The sequence below is a fragment of the Oncorhynchus tshawytscha genome, unplaced genomic scaffold (genome assembly GCF_018296145.1).
Source record: "Oncorhynchus tshawytscha isolate Ot180627B unplaced genomic scaffold, Otsh_v2.0 Un_contig_7743_pilon_pilon, whole genome shotgun sequence".
Taxonomy (NCBI): Eukaryota; Metazoa; Chordata; class Actinopteri; order Salmoniformes; family Salmonidae; genus Oncorhynchus; species Oncorhynchus tshawytscha.
Window position 1 is genome coordinate 26,834 of NW_024609214.1, and position 26,996 is coordinate 53,829.

The window sequence follows — 26,996 nt, forward strand, 5'->3', positions numbered from 1 at the left end:
CCTTTTTCCCCTGTCGTCTTTTTCCCTTTTTCCCCTGTCGTCTTTTTCCTTTTTCCCCTGTCGTCTTTTTCTCTTTTTCCCCTGTCTTTTTCTTTTTCTCTTTTTCCCCTGTCGTCTTTTTCCCTTTTTCCCCTTTTTCCCCTTTTCTTTTCCTTTTTCCCCTGTCGTCTTTTCCCTTTTTCCCCTGTCGTCTTTTTTTTCCTTTTTCCCCTGTCTTCTTTTTTCCCTTTTTCCCCTGTGTCTTTTTTCCCTTTTTCCCCTGTCTTCTTTTCCCTTTTTCCCCTGTCGTCTTTTTCCTTTTTCCCCTGTCGTCTTTTTCCCTTTTTCCCCTGTCGTCTTTTTCCCTTTTTCCCCTGTCGTCTTTTTCCCTGTCTTCTTTTTTTCCCCTTTTTCCCCTGTCTTTTTTTTCCTTTTTCCCCTGTCGTCTTTTCCCTTTTCCCCTGTCGTCTTTTTCCTTATTCCCCTGTCGTCTTTTTCCTTTTCCCCTGTCTTCTTTTTTCCCTTTTTCCCCTGTCTTCTTTTCCCTTTTCCCCTGTCTTCTTTTCCTTTTTCCCCTGTCGTCTTTTTCCTTTTTCCCCTGTCGTCTTTTCCCCTGTCTGTCTTTTCCCTTTTTCCCCTGTCGTCTTTTCCCTTTTTCCCCTGTCGTTTTTTCTTCTTTTTCCCCTTTTCCCCGTCTTTTTTCCTTTTTTTTCCCCTGTCGTCTTTTTCCCTTTTTCCCCTGTCGTCTTTTTCCTTTTCCCCTGTCGTCTTTTCCCTTTTTCCCCTGTCGTCTTTTCTCTTTTTCCCCTGTCGTCTTTTTCCCTTTTTCCCCTGTCGTCTTTTTTTTCCCCTGTCGTCTTTTTCTCTTTTTCCCCTGTCGTCTTTTTCTTTTTCCCCTGTCGTCTTTTTTTTCCCCTGTCTTCTTTCCCTTTTTCCCCTGTCGTCTTTTTCCCTTTTTCCCCTGTCTTCTTTTTCCCTTTTCCCCTGTCGTCTTTTTCCTTTTTCCCCTGTCTTCTTTTTTCCTTTTTCCCCTGTCTTTTCCCTTTTTCCCCTGTCGTCTTTTCCCTTTTCCCCTGTCGTCTTTTCCCTTTTTCCCCTGTCGTCTTTTTCCCCTTCTTCTTTTTCTTTTTCCCCTATTGTCTTTTTCCTTTTCCCCTGTCTTCTTTTTTTCGTCTTTTTCCCCTGTCTTTTTTTTTCCCCTGTCGTCTTTTTCCCTTATTCCCCTGTCGTCTTTTTTTCCCCTGTCTTCTTTTTCCCTTTTTCCCCTGTCTTCTTTTTTTTCTGTCGTCTTTTCCCTTATTCCCCTGTCGTCTTTTTCCCTTTTCCCCTGTCTTCTTTTTCCCTTTTCCCCTGTCGTCTTTTCTTTTTTCCCTTATTCCCCTGTCGTCTTTTTCCCTTTTTCCCCTGTCTTCTTTTTTCCCTTTTTCCCCTGTCTTCTTTTTCCCTTGTTCCCCTGTCTTTCCTTTTTCCCTTTTTTCCCCTGTCGTCTTTTTCCCTTTTTTTTTCTTCTTTTCCCCTGTCTTTTTCCCTTTTTCCCCTGTCTTCTTTTTTTTCCCCCTTCTTTTTTTCCCCTGTCGTCTTTTTCCCTTTTTCCCCTGTCGTCTTTTTCCCTTTTTCCCCTGTCGTCTTTTCCTTTTTTCCCCTGTCTTCTTTTTCCTTTTTCCCCTGTTGTCTTTTTCCCCTGTCTTCTTTTTCCCTTTTTCCCCTGTCGTCTTTTTCCTTTTTCCCCTTCTTCTTTTTTCCTTTTCCCCTGTCTTCTTTTCCCTTTTCCCCTGTCGTCTTTTTCCCCTGTTTTCTTTTTTCTTTTTCCCCTGTTGTCTTTTTTCCCCTGTCTTCTTTTCCCTTTTTCCCCTGTCTTCTTTTTCCCTTTTTCCCCTGTCGTCTTTTCCCTTTTTCCCCTGTCTTCTTTTCCCTTTTTCCCCTGTCGTCTTTTTCCCTTTTTCCCCTGTCGTCTTTTTCCCTTTTTCCCCTGTCGTCTTTTTCCCTTTTTCCCCTTTTTCTTTTTCCCCTGTCGTCTTTTTCCCTTTTCCCCTGTCGTCTTTTTTCCCCTGTCTTCTTTTTCCCTTTTTCCCCTGTCTTCTTTTTTTTTCCCTGTCGTCTTTTTCCTTTTCCCCTGTCGTCTTTTTCCTTTTCCCCTGTCTTCTTTTTCCCTTTTCCCCTGTCTTCTTTTTCCCTTTTTCCCCTGTCTTCTTTTCCTTTTTTCCCCTGTCGTCTTTTTTCCTTTTTCCCCTGTCTTCTTTTCCCTTTTTCCCCTGTTGTCTTTTTTTTTCCCCTGTCTTCTTTTTCCTTTTTCCCCTGTCGTCTTTTTCCTTTTTCCCCTGTCTTCTTTTTCCCTTTTCCCCTGTCTTCTTTTCTCTTTTTCCCCTGTTTTCTTTTCCTTTTCCCCTGTCGTCTTTTTCCCTTTTTCCCCTGTCGTCTTTTTTTTCCCCTGTCGTCTTTTTTCTTTTCCCCTGTCTTCTTTTTTCCTTTTTCCCCTGTTGTCTTTTTTCCCCTGTCTTCTTTTTCCCTTTTTCCCCTGTCGTCTTTTTCCCTTTTTCCCCTGTCTTTTTTTTCCCTTTTCCCCTGTCGTCTTTTTCTCTTTTCCCCTGTCTTCTTTTTCCCTTTTTCCCCTGTTGTCTTTTTCCCCTGTCTTTTTCTTTTCCCCCCTTTTTCCCCCTGTCGTCTTTTTCCTTTTTCCCCTGTCTTCTTTTCTCTTTTTCCCCTGTCTTCTTTTCCTTTTTCCCCTGTCGTCTTTTTCCCTTTTTCCCCTGTCGTCTTTTTCCCCTGTCGTCTTTTTTTCTTTTTCCCCTGTTGTCTTTTTCCTTTTTCCCCTGTCTTCTTTTTTTCCCTTTTTCCCCTGTCTTCTTTTTCCTTTTTCCCCTGTCGTCTTTTTCCCTTTTTCCCCTGTCGTCTTTTTCCTTTTTCCCCTGTCGTTTTTTTCCTTTTTCCCTTTTTCCCCTGTCGTCTTTTTCCTTTTTTTCCCCTGTCTTCTTTTTCCCTTTTTCCCCTGTCGTCTTTTTTCCTTTTTCCCCCTGTCGTTTTTTCCTTTTTCCCCTGTCGTCTTTTTCCCTTTTCCCCTGTCGTTTTTCTTTTTCCCCTGTCGTCTTTTTCTCTTTTTCCCCTGTCGTTTTCTTTTTCCCCTGTCGTCTTTTTTTCCTGTCTTTTCCCCTGTCTCTTTTCTCTTTTTCCCCTGTCGTCTTTTTCCCTTTTTCCCCTGTCGTCTTTTTTTTTCCCCTGTTGTCTTTTTCCCTTTTCCCCTGTCTTTTTTTTCCCCTGTCGTCTTTTCCCTTTTTTTCCCCTGTCGTCTTTTTCCTTTTTCCCCTGTCGTCTTCTTTCCCTTTTTCCCCTGTCGTCTTTTTCCCCTGTCTTCTTTTCTCTTTTTCCCCTATTGTCTTTTTCCCCTGTCTTCTTTTTCCCTTTTTCCCCTGTCTTCTTTTTCCCCTGTCGTCTTTTTCCCTTATTCCCCTGTCGTCTTTTTCCCCTGTCTTCTTTTTCCCTTTTTCCCCTGTCTTCTTTTTCCCCTGTCGTCTTTTTCCCTTTTCCCCTGTCGTCTTTTTCCCTTTTTCCCCTGTCTTCTTTTTCCCTTGTTCCCCTGTCTTCTTTTTCCCTTTTTCCCCTGTCTTCTTTTCCCTTTTTCCCCTGTCGTCTTTTTTCCCTTTTTTTCCCCTGTCTTCTTTTTCCCTTTTTCCCCTGTGTCTTTTTTCCTTTTTCCCCTGTCGTCTTTTTTCCCTTTTTCCCCTGTCTTTTTCCCTTTTCCCCTGTCTTCTTTTCTCTTTTTCCCCTGTCTTCTTTTCTCTTTTTCCCCTGTCGTCTTTTTCCCTTTTTCCCCTGTTGTCTTTTTCCCCTGTCTTCTTTTTCCCTTTTTCCCCTGTCTTCTTTTTCCCCTGTCGTCTTTTTCCCTTATTCCCCTGTCGTCTTTTTCCCCTGTCTTCTTTTTCCCTTTTTCCCCTGTCTTCTTTTTCCTCTGTCGTCTTTTTCCCTTATTCCCCTGTCGTCTTTTTCCCTTTTCCCCTGTCTTCTTTTTCCCTTGTTCCCCTGTCTTCTTTTTCCCTTTTTCCCCTGTCTTCTTTTCCCTTTTTCCCCTGTCGTCTTTTTCCTTTTTTCCCCTGTCTTCTTTTTCCCTTTTTCCCCTGTTGTCTTTTTCCCCTGTCTTCTTTTTCCCTTTTTCCCCTGTCGTCTTTTTCCCTTTTTCCCCTGTCTTCTTTTTCCCTTTTCCCCCTGTCTTCTTTTCCTTTTTCCCCTGTCTTCTTTTCTCTTTTTCCCCTGTCGTCTTTTTCCCTTTTTCCCCTGTCGTCTTTCTTTTTCCCCTGTCGTCTTTTTCTCTTTTTCCCCTGTCTTCTTTTTCCCTTTTTCCCCTGTTGTCTTTTCCCCTTTTCTTCTTTTTCCCTTTTTCCCCTGTCGTCTTTTTTCCCTTTTTTCTGCTGTCTTTTTTTCCTTTTTCCCCTGTCGTCTTTTTCCCTTTTCTTTTGTCTTTTTTTCTCTTTTTTTTTTTCCCCTGTCGTTTTTTCCCTTTTTCCCCTGTCGTCTTTTTTTCCCCTGTCGTCTTTTTCTCTTTTCCCCTGTCTTCTTTTCCCTTTTTCCCCTGTTGTCTTTTTCCCCTGTCTTCTTTTTCCCTTTTTCCCCTGTCGTCTTTTTCCCTTTTTTCTTTCCCTTTTTCCCCTTTTTTTCTTTTTCCCCTGTCTTCTTTTCTCTTTTTCCCCTGTCGTCTTTTTCCCCTGTCGTCTTTTTCTCTTTTCCCCTGTTGTCTTTTTCCCCTGTCTTCTTTTTCCCTTTTTCCCCTGTCTTCTTTTTCCCTTTTTCCCCTGTCGTCTTTTTCCCTTTTTCCCCTGTCGTCTTTTTCCCTTTTTCCCCTGTCGTCTTTTTCCCTTTTTCCCCTGTCGTCTTTTTCCCTTTTTCCCCTGTCTTCTTTTTCCCTTTTTCCCCTGTCGTCTTTTTCCCTTTTCCCCCTGTCTTCTTTTCTCTTTTTCCCCTGTCGTCTTTTTCCCCTTTTCCCCTGTCGTCTTTTTCCCCTGTCGTCTTTTTCTCTTTTTCCCCTGTCGTCTTTTTCCCCTGTCGTCTTTTTCCCTTTTCCCCCTGTCTTCTTTTCTCTTTTTCCCCTGTCGTCTTTTTCCTTTTTCCCCTGTCGTCTTTTTCCCCTGTTGTCTTTTTTTTCCTTTTTCCCCTGTCTTCTTTTTCCCCTGTCGTCTTTTTCCCTTTTTCCCCTGTCTTCTTTCCCTTTTTCCCCTGTTGTCTTTTTCCCTTTTTCCCCTGTCGTCTTTTTCCCCTGTCGTCTTTTTCCCTTTTTCCCCTGTCGTCTTTTTCCCCTGTCGTCTTTTTCCCTTTTTCCCCTGTCGTCTTTTTCCCTTTTTCCCCTGTCTTCTTTTTCCCCTGTCTTCTTTTTCACTTTTCTCCTCTATCAGTAGTTACCACTGATGTGCACACTGACAGCCCAGTCCCTAATATTCCTACCAGTCCACTGAACACAATAATCAACAGTGTTATGTTATAATGCTCCAGGGCATGTAGAATTACACCATATACTGGAAGAGCTGGACTGAGCACCAATGCCTCCCAGTGGCTTGTGGAAACGCCCATGATTCAGTCTTCACATGCTCCAGGACACGGGTGGTTGCATGCCTTTCCTTACTGTGACACTGATAGTGAATGTGTGTCACGGCTTGGTCACGCACGGGTAAAGTCCATTTGAGCCAAGATGGCCGACAGGACAGAGGATGGTACAGTGTCATATGTGGCCATACGTCAGCCTAGCCTACACAACGTGGCTGGCCCCGGCATGGCCATGAGGAATGGCCATGAGGTGTTCACTGGAGTGTTATGAGCAACCCAGGTCAGGAACATAGACATTATCTGCTCCCAGATATACGTAGCTGGAAACTCAACGTCATACTATAGTCGATTCAGTGATGGGGGGTCAGTGGAGACTGGTGGGAGGAGCTATAGGAAGACGGGCTCATTGTAATGGCTGGAATGGAATGCATGGAATGGGGTCAAATGTGGTTTCCATATCTTTGTGTGTGATCCCCTTCTATTTATCCCATTTTAGACATTACAATGAGCTCGTCCTCCTATAGCTCCTCCCACCAGCCTCCACTGTGTGTGTATGTGTCTCACCAGTGTGTCACAGGTCTGTAATTTAAATGTTTATTTTTTTTCTTGTTGAAATGTTTTTGTGCTTAATTGTGTCTTGTTGAACTGTTTGTAATTGTGCTGTATGTATGTGTGCTATTGTACTGTATATGATTATGGCTACATACAGTGTATTGTGAGTAACGTCGCCCCCTTGTGTCTCTGCAGGAGTTTGCAGTGTTGACCAAAGAGCTGAATGTCTGCCGGGAGCAGCTGCTGGAGAGAGAGGAGGAGATAGCAGAACTCAAGGCAGAGAGGAACAACACACGGGTTAGTGTGTGTGTGTGTGTGTGTGTGTGTGTGTGTGTGTGCGTGCGCGTGTTGAATTGTGGGCTTAAGTGTACGTCTTTGTGTCTATTGATGTGTGCATGTCTATTCATGCACGCATATGTTTACGCTTGAGTATGTCTGTATGCCTATATGTTATACAGTTCAGTTTGTATTTGTACAATACATTCACAGATTTCAAAACACACTGTGTGCCCTCAGCCCCCTACTCCACCACTACCACATCGACAGTACTAAACCCATGTGTGTGTATAGTGTGTATGTTTTCGTGTGTGTAAGTGTCTGTGCCAATGTTTGTTGTGTCACAGTCCCCGTTGTTCCATAAGGTGTTTTTTAAATTTGTTTTTCAAATCTAATTTTACTCCTTGCTTCAGTTACTTGATGTGGAACAGAGTTCCATGTAGTCATGGCTCTATGTAGTACTGTATGCCTCCCATAGTCTGTTCTGGACTTGGGGACTGTGAAGAGACCTCTTGTGGCATGTCTTGTGGGGGTATGCATGGGTGTCTGAGCTGTGTGCCAGTAGTTTAGACAGCTCGGTGCATTCAACATACCTCAATACCTCTCATAAATAAAAGTAGTGATGGAGTCCATCTCTCCTCCACTTTCAGCCAGGAGAGATTGACATGGGTATTATTAATATTAGCTCACTGTGTACATCCAAGGGTCAGCCGTGCTGCCCTGTTCTGAGCCAATTGCAATTTTCCTAAGTCCTTTTTTTGTGGCAGCTGACCACACGACTGAACAGTAGTCAAGGTGCGACAAAACTAGGGCCTGTAGGACCTGCCTTGTTGATAGTGTTGTTAAGAAGGTAGAAACTAGGGCCTGTAGAACCTGCCTTGTTGATAGTGTTGTTAAGAAGGTAGAAACTAGGGCCTGTAGAACCTGCCTTGTTGATAGTGTTGTTAAGTAGGCAGAACATCGCTTTATTATAGACTGACTTCTCTCCATCTTAGCTACTGTTGTATCAATATGTTTTGACCATGACCGTTTACAATCTAGGGTTACTCCAAGCAGTTTAGTCATCTCAACTTGCTCAATTTCCACATTATTTATTACAATATTTATTTGAGGTTTAGGGTTTAGTGAGTGTTTTGTTCCAAATACAATGCATTTAGTTTTAGAAATATTTAGGGCAAACTTATTCCTTGCCACACACTCTGAAACTAACTGAAGCTCTTTGTTAATAAGTGTTGCAGTCATTTCAGTCGCTGTAGTAGCTGACATGTTGAGTCTTCCGCACACATAGACACTCTGGCTTTACTCAAAGTCAGTGGCATGTCGTTAGTAAAAATTGAATACCCTGGTGAATTCCTGATTCTACTTGGATTATAATTGATAGGCTTCCATTAAAGAACACCTTCTGTGTTCTGTTAGACCAGGAACTCTTTATCCACATTATAGCAGGGGGTGTAAAGCCATAACACATACGCTTTTCCAGCAGCAGACTATGATCGATAATGTCAAAAGCTGCACTGAAGTCTAACAAGACAGCCCCCACAATCATTTTATCATCAATTTCTCTCAGCCAGTCATCAGTCATTTGTGTAAGTGCTGTGCGTGTTGAGTGTCCTTCCCTATAAGCATGCTGAAATTCTGTTGTCATGTAGATCAGATCCTTATTCCAAGTGGCCCCTGCTCTCTGTGTGTCTAGCTGCTGCTGGAGCATCTGGAGTGCCTGGTGTCTCGTCATGAGCGCAGTCTGAGGATGACAGTGGTGAAGAGGCAGGCCCAGTCTCCTGCCGGGGTCTCCAGCGAGGTGGAGGTCCTCAAGGCCCTCAAGTCCCTGTTCGAACACCACAAAGCCCTGGACGAGAAGGTGTGTGTGTGTGTGTGTGTGTGTGTGTGTGTGTGTGTGTGTGTGTGTGTGTGTGTGTGTGTGTGTGTGTGTGTGTGTGTGTGTGTGTGTGTGTGTGTGTGTGTGTGTGTGTGTGTGGTAAAGGGCTGGACAAGAAGGTCAGTCTGGGTGCTAAATGGAGGAGTGAGTGGGCTGGTTCCACAGGATTTATTCTTAACCTTCTGTACTAACATCCACCTCTCTCACTCCCCTTCACTCCCACTCTCTTTCTCCCTTTCCACTATCTCGTCTTTCTCTCCCCCTCTGTCTGTCTGGGACCTCCTTAGGTGCGAGAGAGGTTACGTGTGGCTCTGGAGCGAGTGACTGTTTTAGAGGAAGAGCTGGAGTCCTCCTCAAATGAGGTGAGTTATCCTCCTCTGCTCGTTCTCCTTTTCCTCTGTCCGCAGATAAAGCATCTTTTCTAAACCTTTCTGTTCTCCATCTCTACCTAGTGCCATTCTCTACGAGACCAAATCAAAAGACGCCAACAAGGCTTAGAAAATGGGAAAGAGGTGAGGGGATTTATGCTGTATTGGCTGAAGTAAATGTTGAAGTATTAGTGTCTCATGTGCTGCATAGTTTGCTTGGAGTTTAAGGAGTCACATCACATTTCCATCTTTACATGATGTTGTCTTTTCCTTGTCGTTTTCCTCTCCTTCTTCCTCTCACAGCGGCTGCCCAATGGACCCTCCTCCATCCTGGAGGATGGAGAGATTGACAGAGAGAGACAGAGAGAAACAGAGATAGAGCGACAGAGAGCAGAGCTGGCCCAGCTGAAAGAAAGACTGGCCCTCATGTGCAGACAGGTGAGTGACAAATAGAGATAACTAACAGTTTTGAGTCATACATACACCAGACATACATGTGTTATAAGGAATATGACTTTCATAGATGTGATGCTGACCCAGAGGGTGGCTTCTTGTGTGTAAATATTATGTCACTCTCCAGGTTGGGGAGATCGAGGAACAGTTGACTGCAGCTAGGAGGGAGGTGACCAAGTCAGAGGAAGCCAATCAGAAACTGCAGAGGGATGTGAAGGAGGTGAGCTCTACTTCCCAATTGGTTGAAAATACACGTGTGTGTCAGCATCTCATTGCGATAGAGAAAATGTGTGTCTGTTTTCCCTACTCTATTAGCGAAATGTAACAGTTTCCTGTGGCAACAGAGCCATTTTCCTACTTGGCAGCAATAACTGGTACTGTACTATACTGTATGTGTGAGACTTACCCTGTAGCCATGGCAACAGTATCACTAGTAAACAGGCAAGCGTGTGGATAGAAGCTAGCGCTGTCACTCACACAGCCACCTCCTCCTCCTCCTCCTCTCCCTCCCATTCCTCCTCCTCCTTCTTCCCTCCCCCTCCTCCCGCCCTCCTCCTCCTCCTCTCCCTCCCATTCCTCCTCCTCCTTCTTCCCTCCCCCTCCTCCCGCCCCCTCCTCCCCCCCTCCTCTCCCTCCTCCTCCTCTCCCTCTCCCTCCTCCTCGTCCTCCTCCCTCGTCCTCCTCCTCCTCTCCCTCCTCCTCCCCCCCTCCTCTCCCTCCTCCTCTCCCTCCTCCTCTTCCCCCTCCTCTCCCTCTTCCTCTCCCTCCTCCTCTCCCTACTCCTCCCCCTCTTCCTCCTCCTCCTACCCCTCCTCTCCCTACTCCTCTCCCTACTCCTCTCCCTCCTCCTCTCCCTACTCCTCTCCCTCCCTCCCTCCCCTCCCTCCTCCCTCCCTCTCCCTCCTCCTCCCCCCCTCCCCCTCCCCCCTCCTCCTCTCCCTCCTCCTCTTCCCCCTCCTCTTCCTCTCCCTCCTCCTCTCCCTACTCCTCCCCCTCTTCCTCCTCCTCCTACCCCTCCTCTCCCTACTCCTCTCCCTACTCCTCTCCCTCCTCCTCTCCCTACTCCTCTCCCTCCTCCTCCCTCTCCCTCCTCCTCCCTCTCCCTCCTCCCCCCCCTCCTCTCCCTCCTCCCCTCCCCCCTCCCTCCTCCCCCTCCTCCTCCTCCCTCCCTCCCCCTCCCCCCCCTCCCTCCTCCCCTCCCCCCTCCTCCTCTCCCTCCTCCTCTTCCCCCTCCTCTCCCTCTTCCTCTCCCTCCTCCTCTCCCTACTCCTCCCCCTCTTCCTCCTCCTCCTACCCCTCCTCTCCCTACTCCTCTCCCTCCTCCTCCCTCCCCTCCCTCCTCCTCCCCTCTCCCCCTCCCTCCCCCTCCCCCTCCCTCCCTCCTCCCCCTCCTCCCCCCCCCCCCTCCTCTCCCTCCCCCTCCTCCAGGACTTGTGCAATAACATCTGTCACTTGGCAGAGACGTGTTTCCTCTGTCAACAACTTCCTTCAACTAACCATTATCATACTTCAGCTACAGTTTTAGTGGTTTAGCAGCAGCGCCAAGTCTCTTTGATCATGTCCGACTTTTATGTATTTCTCCCTCTTTCTATTTCTCTCTTTTCCTCTGTCTGTCCCTCCCCCTTTCTCCTCTCTATCAGGCTCTTTGTCAGAGAGAGGACATGGAGGAGAGAATAACTACTTTAGAACGCAGGTAAATACAACTGTCTATCCACCCCCCCTGAATACACCAGGGAATGTCTTTTGCCATAGGCAATTGTGTCTGTTGTGTTCAGTTGTACGACATTGCCTTCAAGATGTGTCTGCTGTATGTCATTGTGCTGTGTGCCTGCAGGTACCTAAGTGCCCAGAGGGAGGCGACGTCTCTCCACGACATTAAAGACAGGCTGGAGAATGACCTGGCCAGTAAAGACTCCCTCTACAGGCAGGTGGGTGAAGGGACCTGCTTTCTCCTGGTTGTTTCTGTTAGTGGAGAGGATTGGTAGTTTAGCAATGATAAAAGCTCTGCATTTTGCGTTCAGGGTTAAGAATTATTTTTTGTTACTGACTGTGAGGTTAAATTCCTTTTCCTTCTCTTCCTCCTCATCTTACCTCTCCCTCTTCCTCCTCTTCCTCATCCTCCTCCACTCCTGCAGAGTGAGGAGAAGAACAGGCAGCTCCAGGAGCGTCTAGACGATGCCAAGCAGAAGCTGCAGCAGACCCTGCAGAGGGCCGAGACTCTGCCTGAGATAGAGGCCCAGCTCGCCCAGAGAGTGGCTGCACTCAACAAGGTACACCACCTCCACTACGTGTGTGTGTGTGTGTGTGTGTGTGTGTGTGTGTGTGTGTGTGTGTGTGTGTGTGTGTGTGTGTGTGCGTGTGCGTGCATCCAAGCGTGCATTCGAGTGTAAAATTGACAGCATACTCAAATCAAATAAATATCAAATCAAAATCTGAAATAAATAAATAGCTGCTACGAGCCCTGCATGATAATGGATGCTGCTTCATCACACTATTCATCACACTGTTCACATTGTAGTTCAGCCTCAGGTGCAGAACATGTCAAGAGCTCTATGATAATTGATTGCTTGTATCATAAAACTGTAATTTATAACAAACATGATTGTCAAGGAGATGTAAATGTCTCAATCATCAGCATAACCCTAAAGAACCAATTATGTAGTACTTGTTGAGGCAAGTTGGCTGAAATGTCACTCCAAATAAGATTCATGTACACTGACCTCAGTGGAGGCTCCTCAGAGGAGGAAGGGGAGGTGTCACGTGGGACTAGGTGGGTGGGGAAAAGTGCTCTTTAATACGGCACACAAAAATGACAAGCCCAACAACACAGGGTGCGGACAACAAAGTGACTACCCAAAAACACAGGGTCCAGAAAATATAACCACCTCTACCTAAAATGCACACACGTAACATAAAGACAATCCCGCACAAAACAAGGGCGGGTACACGTACTTAAAATAGGGAAGCTCATTAAGCCATACAAAAGAACAATGGTGAAACTAATAAGACAATACAGACAAACGAAAAAGTACCCCCCCCCTGACGCGCGGCTCCCGCAGCGCGCCGCCACCGGCCTCGAGGACGACCCGGAGAGCGAGGCGCCGGGCAATCCGGGTAGAGGCAGTGGAAGTCTCTCAGCAGAGAAGGATCCAAAATGTCCTCCACCGGAACCCAGCATCTCTCCTCAGGACCGTACCCCTCCCAGTCCACGAGGTACTGTAGGCCCCTCACCTGGCGTCTTGAGTCCAGAATGCCACGTAATGTGTACTCCGGGGACCCCTCGATGTCCAGAGGGGGCGGAGGGACCTCAGTCACCTACCTTCCTGTAGGGGACCAGCTATCACCGGCCTGAGGAAAGACACATGAAACGAGGGGTTAATACGGTAATACCTAGGAAGTTGTAACGTGTAACACACCTCGTTTATTCTCCTCAGGACTTGGCCCCACACACTGCGGCCCCAGCTTCCGACAGGGCAGGCGGAGGGGCAGGTTTCGGGTCGAGAGCCAGACCCGGTCCCCCGGTGCGAACATTGGGGCCTCACTGCGGTGCTGGTTAGCGCTCCTCTTCTGCCGTTCTCCCGCTAGTCTTAGCGACTCCTGGACGGCTTTCCAGGTGTCCTTGGAGCGCTGTACCCATTCCTCTACCGCAGGAGCCTCGGTCTGGCTCTGATGCCATGGGGCCAGGACCAGCTGGTAACCCAACACACAATGTTCGTTGAGGAGTGGCGGAGGGAGTTCTGAGCGAGCTCAGCCCAAGGAACATACCTCGCCCACTCACCAGGCCGGTCCCGGCAATATGACCGCAGAAACCTGCCCACATCCTGGTTTACGCGCTCCACCTGTCCATTACTCTCGGGGTGAAAACCTGAGGTCAAGCTGACCGAGACCCCCAGTCTCTCCATAAACGCCCTCCAAACTCTGGACGTGAATTGGGGGCCCCGATCAGAAACGATGTCCTCAGGCACCCCATAGTGCCAGAAGACATGGGTAAACAAGGCCTCCGCAGTCTGCAGGGCCGTAGGGAGACCGGGCAACGGGATGAGACGGCAGAACTTAGAAAACCGATCCCCAACGACCAGGATCGTAGTACTTCCCTGTGACGGGGGAAGGTTGGTAAGAAAGTCCACCTATAAGTGTGTCCACGGCTGTTGTGGAACGGGGAGGGGCTGTAACTTCCCTCTAGGCAAGTGCCGAGGAGCCTTGCTCTGAGCGCACACCGAGCAGGAGGAGACATAAAATCTCACGTCCTTAGCCAACGTGGGCCACCAGTATCTCCCTCTTAAGAGTCCGCACTGTCATCTCGATGCCAGGATGACCCGAGGAGGGGAGAGTATGAGCCCAACGGATTAGCTTATCCCGGGCCCCCTCGGCACGTACTGAGCCCCCGCTGGACAGTTAGGGGGGGCCGGCACTAACCGTGAGGCCTCCTCTATCTCCGCGTCCACCTCCCATACCACCGGTGCCACGAGACATGACGGTGGAATGATGGGAGTTGGCTCAACGGACCGCTCCTCGGTATCATAGAGGCGGGACAGCGCGTCGGCTTTGGTGTTTTGGGAGCCTTTCCGGTACGAGATGGTGAACCGAAACCGAGTAAAAAACATGGCCCATCTAGATTGACGTGGATTTAGTCTCCTCGCTGCCTGGATATACTTGATATTACGATGGTCAGTCCATATGAGAAAAGGGTGTTTCGCGAAAAGAAGGCACAAGGGCGGAGCTTGGGTGGCACCCCCGAGCGCAGGGACAGCACGGCCCCGACCCCATCCTCGGACGTGTCCACCTCCACTATGAACACTAAAGAGAGGTCCGGATGCGCCAACACGGGCGCATTGGTGAACAGCTCCTTCAGATGATTGAAAGCTCTGCCGCCTCTGCTGACCAACGCAAGCGCACCGGTCCTCCCTTCAGCAGTGAGGTAATGGGAGCAGCCACGTGACCAAAACCCTGGATAAACCTCCGGTAGTAATTGGCAAACCCTAAAAACCACTGCACCTCTTTCACCATGGTCGGAGTCGGCCAATTACGCACGGCTGTAACGCGGTCATCCTCCATCACCACCCCGGAGGTGGAAATACGATAACCCAGGAAGGAAACGGTCTGATTGAAGAACAGACATTTCTCCGCCTTAAAATACAGGTCATGCTCCAGCAGTCGCCCAAGTACCTTACGCACCAGAGACACGTGCGCCGTGCGTGTGGCAGAATAGATCAAGATGTCATCGATGTACACTACCACTCCCTGCCCGAGCAGGTCTCGGAGAATCTCATCTATGAAGGATTGGAAGACGGCTGGAGCATTTTTCAACCCATATGGCATGACGTGGTACTCATAATGGCCAGGTGTAGTACTAAATGCGGTTTTACACTCATCTCCTCCCGGATACGCACCAGATTATACACACTCCTCAGGGCCAGTTTTGTGAAGAAGCGCGCCCCGTGAAATGATTCCACCGGCATAGCGATGAGAGGTAGTGGGTAACTAAACCCCACTGTGATGGAATTTAGACCTCGATAATCAATGAACGGATGCAGACCTCCCTCCTTCTTCACACAAAAGAAGCTCGAGGAGACGGGTGATGCTGAGGGCCGAATGTACCCCTGTCCCAGCGATTCAGCAACATATGTCTCCATAGCTACTGTCTCCTCCTGGGACAAGGGGTACACGTGACTCCTAGGAAGTGCAGCGGGGTGGTAATTGGGTTGCCTTCCTTTTACTGAAGGCGATAGCCAAATCGGCATATTTAGAGGGAATGCGCATGGTGTAAACCTGGTCTGGACTCTCCACCATAGTCGCACCAACGGCAACTCCTATACACCTGCCTGAACACTCCTCTGACCACCCCTTAAGAGCCCCATGTCGCCAGGAAATCACCTGGTTGTGCTGAGCTAGCCATGGAATTCCCAACACCACTGGAAACGCAGGTGAATCTATAAGGAACAGACTAATCTGCTCCTTATGACTCCCCTGCGTTACCATGTCTAGCGGCACCGTGGCCTCCCTGACCACTCCTGACCCTAATGGTCGGCTATCTAAGGAGTGCATGGGGAAAGGTAGGTCTAACGACACCAGGGGAATCCCTAGCCTTAACGCGAGCCCCCGATCCCCATCCTGCGGACGTCCTCCCTGAGGCTACATCGGAAATGGTCTATCAAGGTCCTGTCGTTCCACCCTGCTCCTGCAGCCAAGGTCCTAAACTCCAGGGCAAAGCCCTGCCGTTCCACCCCTCTCCTGCAGCCAAGGTCCTGAACTCCAGGGCAAAGTCCTGCGCGCTCCTCGTCTCCTGACACAGGTGGAACAGCCGTTCAGGGGTAGTGATCCCTCGCCGAGTCTGGGCCATTCCACACTGTGTTTTCCCACTCTAGGGCTCGTCCAGTCAGACAGGAGACGAGGGCGCTCGCGCTCTCTTCCCAGGAGGGAGTAGGACGAACGATCGCCAGGTAAAGTTCAAGTTGTAGGAGGAACCCCTGACACCCAGCCGCCGTTCCATCATACTCCCGTGGGAGCGCCAGCCGAAGAGCCCCGGAGCCGGATGCGGTAGCAGGGGCAGGAGGTGCTGGAGGAGGGGGTGCTGGAGATGAGGTGGGAAGGCCACTCTTCTCCCATCGATCAATCCTCTCCCTCATTAGATCCATCGCTGAACCAGTCCTGTGGAGAACACTGGTATGATGGAGGACCATTTCCTCCATCGATGGGAGAGGAGATGCGGCTGCTCCTGCTGATTCCATGTTGTTTAGGTGCGGGATTCTGTCACGCGGGACTAGGTGGGTGAAGGAATCAGGCAGGTGATGGAATCAGGCGCAGAGAGTTCCACTGGGGAAAAGTGCTCTTTAATACGGCACACAAAAATGACAAGCCCAACAACACAGGGTGCGGACAACAAAGTGACTACCCAAAAACACAGGGTGCCAAGTCCAGAAAATATAACCACCTCTACCTAAAACGCACACACGTAACATAAAGACAATCCCGCACAAAACAAGGGCGGGTACACGTACTTAAAATAGGGAAGCTCATTAAGCCATACAAAAGAACACAGGTGAAACTAATAAGACAAAACAAACAGACAAACGAAAAAGAGATTGGTTGCGGCTAGTAGGACGGTGACGACGACCGCCGAGCACCGCCCGAACAGGCAGGGGAGCCAACTTCGGCGGAAGTCGTGACAGGAGGACCATCCTCCTCAGTGAATTTCATAAAAAATAAAAATTGTAAAACATTTGTTACCCTTTTTAGATAAAACTATACTAAATATAATCACATGTCACCAAATAATTGATTAAAACACACTATTTTGCAATAACATCACTCTGTAATGTAGCACCATGGTAATGTAATACCAATGTAGCACCATGGTGTAGCTGGGGGACAGCTATTCTCCTCTGGGTACATTGACTTCAATACAAAACCCCCAAAATGGTTCTCACCCCCTTCCATAGACTTACACAGTAATTATGTCAACTTCCGGAGGACGTCCTCCAACCTATCAGAGCTCTTGCAGCAAGAACTGACATGTTGTCCACCCAATGAAAGGATCAGATAATTAATCTAGTACTGAAAGCATAAGCTACATCTAGCTAGCACTGCAGTGCATACATGTGGTGAGTAATTTATTTTTGGTAACAGAAAAATACTGCATGATAGCTGACTCAAAGAGAGAGAAAGACAATAGTTGAACAGTTTTGAACAAATTCATTTATTCCACTTTTAGTTTCACTTACTTAGCTAGCAAATGCAGCTAACTAGTTTAGCCTACTCAAACACCCTGCTCAAACAGAGGGATGCTATGTTAGCTAGCTGACTATGACTATCCAACATAACACTGGAACTCTTCCAAGTCAAGGTAAACTTTTACTAATTTATTGCCATCGGGGCCCGCCAGTGTAATGTTACTTCGTGACTGTAGCGGGTTTACTATTGTGTTAGTTGTATTAGCTATGTTGACTATGATGTTACTTTAGCTAATATGGTGACAACATGTAGGCTATGAGTAGTGGTTATGATATGGTTTGGCTTGGAAAGGTTTTTTCGCCTGGTCACAAGGTGAGAGGAGGAGAGCTCATGGATGCAAGAAGGAATACAAAGTGGCTGCTATGAAAGTGAACTGTGTTTATGCGTGATCAGGGGTGTATTCATTCCGCCGATTCTGTTGGAAAATGTTTCTTAAACGGAAGTAAATCGAACAAAACGGGGATGAACAATCCTGAATTTGTTCAATAGAAACTATTGTTTGCAACTGTTGGACTAATGATTACACCCTATATCAGCTAGATGCAGGCAAGAGTGTGGAAGGCGGTATTGAATGTGTCACTGTCTGTCCATGTGTCACTGTCTGTCACCTCAACATTTTCTCTCGACCTGTGTACACCTACGTTGTAAACTTTCATTCATAGGCTAAGTTGTAGCAACCTCATGAGGTTATAGGTAAAATTTGAGTATCCTGTAGTAGCCTAAACCTATCGCTGTTACATTGAACTGGGTGAATGGAATATGAATGACAGTCATCCAATATGCTGTAATAGAAATAAGGCCATGCTCATGAAAAACACAATCTTAAACAGCACTGACCGCCACTGTCTGACATCTGCAAACAGATCAGAAGTGAATGTGTATGCTAGAAAACATCCTATTGGGTTTGACTATGATCTGCACAGACAGGAGATCACTTAAATCAAATGTTTTACCCAACCCAAGGTTGCGCAGTCATAATTATGTTCTATCAACATTCTGACATGCTGCCTGTTTTGACTCCCCACCCTCCTCCTCTTGCATCACAGGCTGAGGAGCGTCATGGTAACTTTGAGGAGCGACTGCGACAGATGGAGGCGCAACTAGAGGAGAAGAATCAGGAGTTACAGAGGGTGAGTCATGCTCGCTCTCCTTTTTTCTTTTTCTCCCTTCCACCCCCTCTTTCATACCATTCCTTTATCACTCTTTACTCTACAATGGCATACTAATTTTCTAAACCCTCTATTTGTCAGTCTGTATTCAGATCCCAATCTCCTTCTCTTCTCACTCAGTCAAGCAGAAAGGTCGCTGTTAACTATCCACCCACCCTCTGTCCTTCCATTTTTCTATTTTACTCTCTCCCTGCCTCAGGGCAAGGGAGGCACACAGAGTTTCTCAACTGGAGAGGCCTTGTCCAAGATGGCAACAGGATCAACAGTAGAAACAATGACAGACATAAAAATACCTCACTATTTAGCTCCCTAATTTCTCTTTCTTTTTCTCTCTCTCTCTCTCTCTCTCTCTCTCTCTCTCTCTCTCACTCTCTCTCACCCTCTCTCTCTCTCTCTCTCTCTCTCTCTCTCACCCTCTCTCTCTCTCCTTCTCTCCTTTTCCCAGGCGAGGCAAAGGGAGAGAATGAATGATGAACACAACAAGCGTCTGTCTGACACGGTGGACAAGCTGCTGTCTGAGTCTAACGAAAGGCTTCAGCTCCATCTCAAGGAGAGGATGGCTGCTCTGGAGGACAAGGTACTACTTACCGGCCCACTCACACCATCTCACACCTCTTCACACTTAGCATAGTTCCCACTCAAAACAGTTAACACTTTAACTAAAACCCATACCCCTTCATTTCACACACACACCTGAGTTCCCACTCAAAACTGTCTACACAATCCTCTTCATCCAGTTTCTATTCAATATTAAACCCACTCTGGCTCTAATCAGCTACTATGGAATACAGTTCGGACCTCATGGCATTGATAATGTGTAATTACAGATGTTGTTGTTGTTATGCAGTAGACCTAATAAAGTTTTTTTTAATGGTGAACCTTTCAGAATGCTCTCTCTGAGGAACTTTCTAACATGAAGAAGATCCAGGACGACCTTCTAGCAAACAAGGTATATCAAGAGATAATTTCATTTTTACATACTCTAATTAAATATTTCAATTGTATTAACTTATTCTCTATTTCTTTCCCTGTTTCAGGACCAGCTGATAGCCGAGCTGGAGAGGATTCAGCTGGAGTTGGACCAGCTCAGACTGAGACCCGGCGGGTCCTGCTATTCCAGGTCTCCCTCCCTTCCTCAACTACACATCAACCTCCACACCTCCAACACACCTCATACAGCTGCTGCCTATGAATGTGGCTGGCAGTATTGTAACCAAGTAGTATAAGTGGTTTGCAGTGTTATGTGCTTCCTATAACCTCTCTCTCCTACTCTCAGTATAGGTTCAGGTGTGGCCTGTACATATGGAGCAGAGAGGCTGGATGCATGTACATTCCAGTTATCTCTCCCACTCACTGTCTATATCAGTCTATCTTTCTGTCACGGGGAACTAGGTGTGTGAGGAATGGAATCAGGCGCAGAGAGTTCCACAGGGAAAAGTGCACTTTAATATGGCACAAACAAACAAGCCCACAACACAGGGCGCGGAAATATATGGAGCACCCAAAAACACAGGGTAGCAGGTCCAGAACACGAACACACCTTACTAACGCACACACGTAACACAAAATTAATCCCGCACAAAACAAGGGCGGGTAAACCTACTTTAAATAAGGAAGCCCATCAAGCATGCACAAATAGACACAGGTGCAACTAAAAAGACAAAACAAACAGACAACGAAAAAGGGATCGGTGGCGGCTAGTAGGCCGGTGACGACGACCGCCGAACAGGCAGGGGAGCCAACTTCGGCGGAAGTCGTGACACTTTCTCTTCTCCCGCCCACTCTCTGTCTCTCTCTGTCTCTCTCTCTCTCCCTCTCCCTCCCTCCCTCCCTCTCTCTCTCAGGTCTCTCCCTGGCAGTGCTCTGGAGCTGAGGTACTCCCACGGGGGCGGCTCCCTCCCCACGGGCTCCACCGCTCACCTGGATCACTACAGTAACCCCAACACAGTGGCCGTGGTCAGGCGGACTCATCGCGGGCGCTGGAGCACAGCCCGGGAGGACACCAGCAAGGTCAGAGGTCACATGATCACCTTTGACGTGTCGAATATTGATAATGATATAGTCACATTGATATAGTTGATATGGTCATAAGCATCACAACCCAACAAACTGAGCCTTCTCTGTGTGTATGTGTGTGTGCATGCTTGCATGTGTGTTTGTGCGTATGTGTATGTGTGCAGTACGGGGACTGGGACAGTGGGTCAGCGCTGCTGAGGACCGGGTTTGAGGGGGGTGTGGACCACGGTTGCTCTGACGATGAGGAAGACAGAGAGACACTGTTTGGCTCGGAGCTGCTGTCTCCCAGCGGACAGACTGATGTCCAGACACTGGCCATCATGCTGCAGGAACAACTAGAGGCAATCAACAAGGAGATCAAGTAAGAGAGGTGGAGGAAAGGATGCAGGTAGAGAGGTGCTGTGATTGTGTACAAGCAGTTTAGGTCAAATGCAGGTGGAGAAGATTCATCTGAGGTTTCTTTTCATTTTCTCATTCAAGACCAACATTCATTGGTCCATCTGACATGCTCCTAAATCGCCCGTCTTTCCCTCTTCTCCCCTTTTCACTCTGTTTACCCCCCTCTCTCTGTCAGGCTGATCCAGGAAGAGAAGGAGAGTACAGAGTTGCGGGCAGAGGAGATCGAGAGCAGGGTTAGCAGTGTGGCTCTGGACGGTTCCCCCATCCCACCCTCTTCCCTTGGGAGGGACAGTATGGGACGCAGCTTCATCCCTCAATCCCTCACCTCCTCCACCCTGGCCTCCCCTTCTCCCCCCAGTTCTGGGGTCTCCACCCCTCGCCTGTCCCACTCCCCTCACCGCGAGACAGATAGACAGGTACAGCTGCTCTGTCTGTGTATCTGTGTGGGTGTGTTGGGAATGTGTGAGTCTTTGTGTGTGTGTCAGTGGAGGCTGCTGAGGGGAGGACGGCTCATAATAATGTCTGGAACAGAGTGAATGAAATGGCATTAAACAAACACATTTTTGATAACATATTTACAGGATTTCACTTTTTAATGTGTTTAGTATTGCTTTCTAGGTGTTGTCTAATAAATGCTGTAACTACTCCCTCTTTAAATCAGGGTTTATTGGAAAAAGCTGTTGAAAAGAGGACATTGTATTATCATTTCTTTGTACTCCCTGACGAAGGCCATGCAGCCGAAATGCGCCAGAGTTTTTAAACTTTGTTTCCATTGAACATGCCATACAAATAAAGGCATTTTAATGAATTGTATGAAGAGTGTCTTGGTCCTCCTTTCTTTTTGATGACCCATTTACCCCTTTTACCAAAGAGCACCTTCTGTCTACCAAAATCTACTATTGTGTACCTGTACCCTTCCTCCTTTTTCTACATGAAAACCATGCTTGGAAGTATTTGATATCATTCCACTCATTCCACTCCAGCCATTACCACAAGCTCATCCTCCCCAATTAAGGGGTCACCAACCTGTATAAGCCCCTAAATGTGTTCCAACTTTACCCTCCAGAACAACAAAGAGGATGATCGCTCCCTTGCCCTTCTTGACTCCACCCCTCCACCCACCCCCCGAGCGCTGCGACTAGACAGGATGACCCTCACCCACCCAGGGGCCATGATGGACGACCCCAGGGAATTCCGCAGGTATGACCGCCAATCATCATTGAGGAAACCCTGTAGTGCTCATATGGTTCGTTCCTTCCCTGTTTCTCTTATTCCATCTGTCTCTTCTGTCTCTTAGTCTGTCAGCAGACGGCAGCAGTTCCAACAGCAGTCAGGACTCTCTCCACAAAGCCAGTAAAAAGAAAAGCATCAAGTCTTCCATCGGCCGCCTTTTTGGGAAGAAGGAAAAGGGAAGGATGGGCCCGGCTGGGCGAGAGTCTGCCTCTCTGGGTGAGAGAGAATTGAAATTATACTCGAAAAATTACATATCCCATGACTTTGCTTTAAATGTGTTTTAACTGCAACAGGTAAAAGTCCACCTGACCACCACCTATATTTGTAGTCTTTGTAACCCATGACCCCCTGTGTCTCTCAGCCTCTACGCCTTCTGAGGACCTGGGTACTGGGGATTCTATGGGACTGACCAAGGGAAGCATGACAGGAACTGTTGACAACCGCCGCAGCAAAAGGAAGTGGGTCTCAGGGAAAAAATCACCCTCCGATTCATTTCTCTCCTGAAGTCATTTCTCTTTCCACTCTCTGTTCCACTGCTTTTGTTCCACTCTTTCAGAAAGCCCTTTTTGTATTATGCTTATTCAACCTCTGTTTCCCCCGGCCTCTCTCTCCCAGACATGAGCTGCTGGAGGAGGCGTGTCGTCAGGGTCTTCCCTTTGCATCCTGGGATGGACCCACTGTGGTCTCCTGGCTAGAGGTAATCATAGATGTTTGATAGATAGATGGGAAACCTTTATAGCCATATAAACCCTCACAATCACTACATTCTAGCCAATCTGTTTCTAGCTCACCTCTTTCCCTCTCTACTCCAGCTGTGGGTGGGAATGCCAGCATGGTACGTGGCAGCCTGTCGTGCCAACGTGAAGAGTGGCGCCATCATGGCCAACCTGTCTGACACAGAGATCCAGAGGGAGATTGGCATCAGTAACCCCCTGCACCGCCTCAAACTGAGACTGGCCATCCAGGAGATGGTGTCCCTCACCAGCCCATCTGCCCCGGCCAGCAATCGCTCTGTTAGTAGTCTCACTAGTACACACTCACAGAACACAAACCATGTAGACACAATTATAGAGGTACACATGATACTATATTGATATACACACATACAGTGCCTTGCGAAAGTATTTGGCCCCCTTGAACATTGCGACCTTTTGCCACATTTCAGGCTTCAAACATAAAGATATAAAACTGTATTTTTTTGTGAAGAATCAACAACAAGTGGGACACAATCATGAAGTGGAACGACATTTATTGGATATTTCAAACCTTTTTAACAAATCAAAAACTGAAAAATTGGGCGTGCAAATTTATTCAGCCCCTTTACTTTCAGTGCAGCAAACTCTCTCCAGAAGTTCAGTGAGGATCTCTGAATGATCCAATGTTGACCTAAATGACTAATGATGATAAATACAATCCACCTGTGTGTAATCAAGTCTCCGTATAAATGCACCTGCACTGTGATAGTCTCAGAGGTCCGTTAAAAGCGCAGAGAGCATCATGAAGAACAAGGAACACACCAGGCAGGTCTGAGATACTGTTGTGAAGAAGTTTAAAGCCGGATTTGGATACAAAAAGATTTCCCAAGCTTTAAACATCCCAAGGAGCACTGTGCAAGCGATAATATTGAAATGGAAGGAGTATCAGACCACTGCAAATCTACCAAGACCTGGCCGTCCCTCTAAACTTTCAGCTCATACAAGGCGAAGACTGATCAGAGATGCAGCCAAGAGGCCCATGATCACTCTGGATGAACTGCAGAGATCTACAGCTGAGGTGGGAGACTCTGTCCATAGGACAACAATCAGTCGTATATTGCACAAATCTGGCCTTTATGGAAGAGTGGCAAGAAGAAAGCCATTTCTTAAAGATATCCATAAAAAGTATTGTTTAAAGTTTGCCACAAGCCACCTGGGAGACACAACAAACATGTGGAAGAAGGTGCTCTGGTCAGAAGAAACCAAAATTGAACTTTTTGGCAACAATGCAAAACGTTATGTTTGGCGTAAAAGCAACACAGCTCATCACCCTGAACACACCATCCCCACTGTCAAACATGGTGGTGGCAGCATCATGGTTTGGGCCTGCTTTTCTTCAGCAGGGACAGGGAAGATGGTTAAAATTGAAGGGAAGATGGATGGAGCCAAATACAGGACCATTCTTGTTGAGATCTGGTGACTGAGACGGCCATGACATATGGTTTATATCGTTTTCATGCTCATCAAACTATTCAGTGACCACTCATGCCCTGTGAATGGGTGCATTGTCATCCTATGGGGGCATAGCCATGGTAGCCAAAATAATGGCCTGCCCAACATTTTTATACATGACCCTAAGCATGATGGGATGGTGATTGCTTAATTAACTCAGGAACCACACCTGTGTGGTAGCACCTGCTTTCAATATACTTTGTGTCCCTCATTTACTGAAGTGTTTCCATTATTTTGGCAGTTACCTGTATATGCACATTTACATTATGTGTACAGATTAACATAAAAATGTTACATGCATTCACAGCAGACTCAGCAACACACAAACAATTGAGTTTTTCTGACGATCATGTTTTCTTTCTCTCCTGTCTTGTGACCACAGTCGACCAGTAATGTGTGGATGACCCATGCTGAGATGGAGTCGTTAAACGCAGCCACCAAACCGGTAAGTATGTCCTGTTATGTTAATGTCTCAACATTCTCTAGACATTTAACACTGACGTTCATCTAACATTGACGTATATCAAAGGAGGTTGGTGGCACCTTCATTGAGGAGGGCGGGCTCATAGTAATGGCTGGAAAGGAATGAGTGGAATGGTATCGAAACACATCATGTTTCCAGGTGTTTGATACCATTCCATTCACTCCGTTCCAGGCATTATTATGAGACGTCCTCCCCTCAGCAGCCTCCTGTGATCTACAGTGCATTCAGAAAGTATTCAGGCCCCTTCACTTTTTCCACATTTTGTTAAATTACAACCTTATTCTAAAATTCATTAAATTATTATTTTTCCTCATCAATCTACATACAATACCCCATAATGACAAAGCGAAAACAAGCTATTAGAAATGTTTGCAAATGTATTAAAAATAAAAAACTGAAATACCTTATTTACATAAGTATTCAGACCCTTTGCTATGAGACTCGAAATTGAACTCAGGTGCATCCTGTTTCCATTGATCATCCTTGAGATGGACTCCAATCAAGTTGTAGAAACGCCTGTGGTAAATTCAATTGATTGGACATGATTTGGAAGGGCACACCTGTCTATATAAGGTCCCACATTTGACAGTGCATGTGAGAGTAAAAACCAAACCATGAGGTTGAAGGAATTGTCTGTAGAGCTCCGAGACAGGATTGTGTCAAGGTACAGATCTGGGGAAGGGTACCGAAACATTTCTGCAGCACTGAAGGTTCCCAAGACCACAGTGGCCTCCATCATTATTAAATAGAAGAAGTTTGGAACTACCAAGACTCTTCCTAGAGTTGGCTGCCCGGCCAAACTGTGCAATGGTCACTCTGACAGAGCTCCAGAGTTCCTCTGTGGAGATGGGAGAACCTTCCAGAAGGACAACCATCTCTGCAGAACACCAATCAGGCCTTTATGGTAGAGTGGCCAGACAGAAGCCACTCCTCAGTAAAAGTCACATGACAGCCCGCTTGGGGTTTGCCAAAATGCACCTAAAGGACTTTCAGACCATGAGAAACAAGATTATCCGGTCTGATGAAACCAAGATTGAACTCTTTGGCCTGAATGCCAAGCGTCATGTCTGGAGGAAACCTGGCACCATCCCTACGGTGAAGCATGGTGGTGGCAGCATCATGCAGTGGGGATGTCTTTCAGCAGCAGGGACTGGGAGACTAGTCAGGATCGAGGGAAAGATGAACAGAGCAAAGTACAGAGAGATCCTTGATGAAGACCTGCACCAGAGCGCTCAGGACCTCAGACTGGGGTGAAGGTTCACCTTTCAACAGGATAACAACCCTAAAGCACACAGCTAAGACAATGCAGGGAGTGGCTTCGAGACAAGTCGCTGAATGTCTTTGAGTGGCCCAGCCAGAGAAGAATGTGAGAAACTCCCCAAATACAGGTGTGCCAAGCTTGTAGCGTCATACCCATGAAGACTTGAGGCTGTAATCGCTGCCAAAAGTGTCTGAATACGTATGTAAATGTGATATTTGTTTTTTATTTGTAATAAATTTGCAAACATTTCTAAAAACCTGTGTGTAGATTGATGAGGGAAAAAAACTATTTAATACATTTTATAACAACTCTGTAACATAACAAAATGTGGAAAAGGTCAAGGGGTCTGACTACTTTCCGAATGCACTGTACATATATATTGCTCTACAGTTATAACTTATACCGCTCAGTCAGGAGTTAAACTCTTTCTCTCTCCCTCTCTCTTTTTCTCTCTCTTTCTTTCTCTCTCTCTTTCTCTCTTTCTTTCTCTCTCTCTCGCTCTTTCTTTCTCTCTTTCTCTCTTTCTTTCTTTCTCTCTCTCTTTCTTTCTTTCTCTCTCTTTCTCTTTCTTTCTCTCTCTCTTTCTCTCTTTCTCTCTCTCTCTCTTTCTCTCTTTCTCTCTCTCTCTCTTTCTCTCTTTCTCTCTTTCTCTCTCTCTCTCTTTCTCTCTTTCTCTCTCTCTCTCTTTCTCTTTCTGAGTTTGTGGGACTCCTAGGTCTTGGTGTTGAGCATCTTCTTCTCTCCCTCTAGTTTCTGTTTCTGTTTCTGTGTAAACTGCTTCACACTAATGACCCGTTTACTAAACTGCTTCACACTAATGACCCGTTCACTAACACACTGTTCCTCCCTTTGTCTTCTCCTTCCTGTTTACTGTCTTCTCCCCTCCTCCCTCTGCTTTTCCTCCATCCATCTGTCTTGCCTGCTCCCCCTATCCTGCTCTGCCTCTGTTCTCTCGCTCTTTCTGCCCATGTCTCTCTCTCTCCTGTCCATCTGCTGCATCTAAGGAGCTGAAAGAGATTAGCTGGGATCAGGTAAGGAATGGAAGCACTGTATTAAATGGCATCAACATATAACACACTAATTACACTATTGTATGTGGCCATTGAAAAACAAATGATTCATATGGAAAAGTACTATAAGTAATAATCAAACTACAACTGAAACAAATGAGACACTAGTGAAGGAGTCCTTTTCTGCATCTCAGATCCTGGCCTATGGGGATATGAACCATGAGTGGGTGGGTAATGACTGGCTGCCCAGCCTGGGTCTGCCCCAGTACCGCTCCTACTTCATGGAGTCCCTGGTGGACGCCCGCATGCTGGACCACCTGACCAAGAAGGAGCTGAGGGGACAGCTCAAAATGGTGGACAGCTTCCATAGGTACGTATGGCCTGCTCTCGTCTGTCTGTCTCTCGCTCTTTCTCTTTCTGTTGCTGTTGTTAACCTCGGCACCTGGGTGGGGAGGC

At 47.2% G+C, this 26,996-nt stretch overlaps 1 pseudogene; it reads left to right on the forward strand.

The window, feature by feature from the left end:
- Positions 1-26,996, forward strand: part of LOC112239449 — a 46,247-nt pseudogene that overhangs the window by 13,555 nt on the left and 5,696 nt on the right.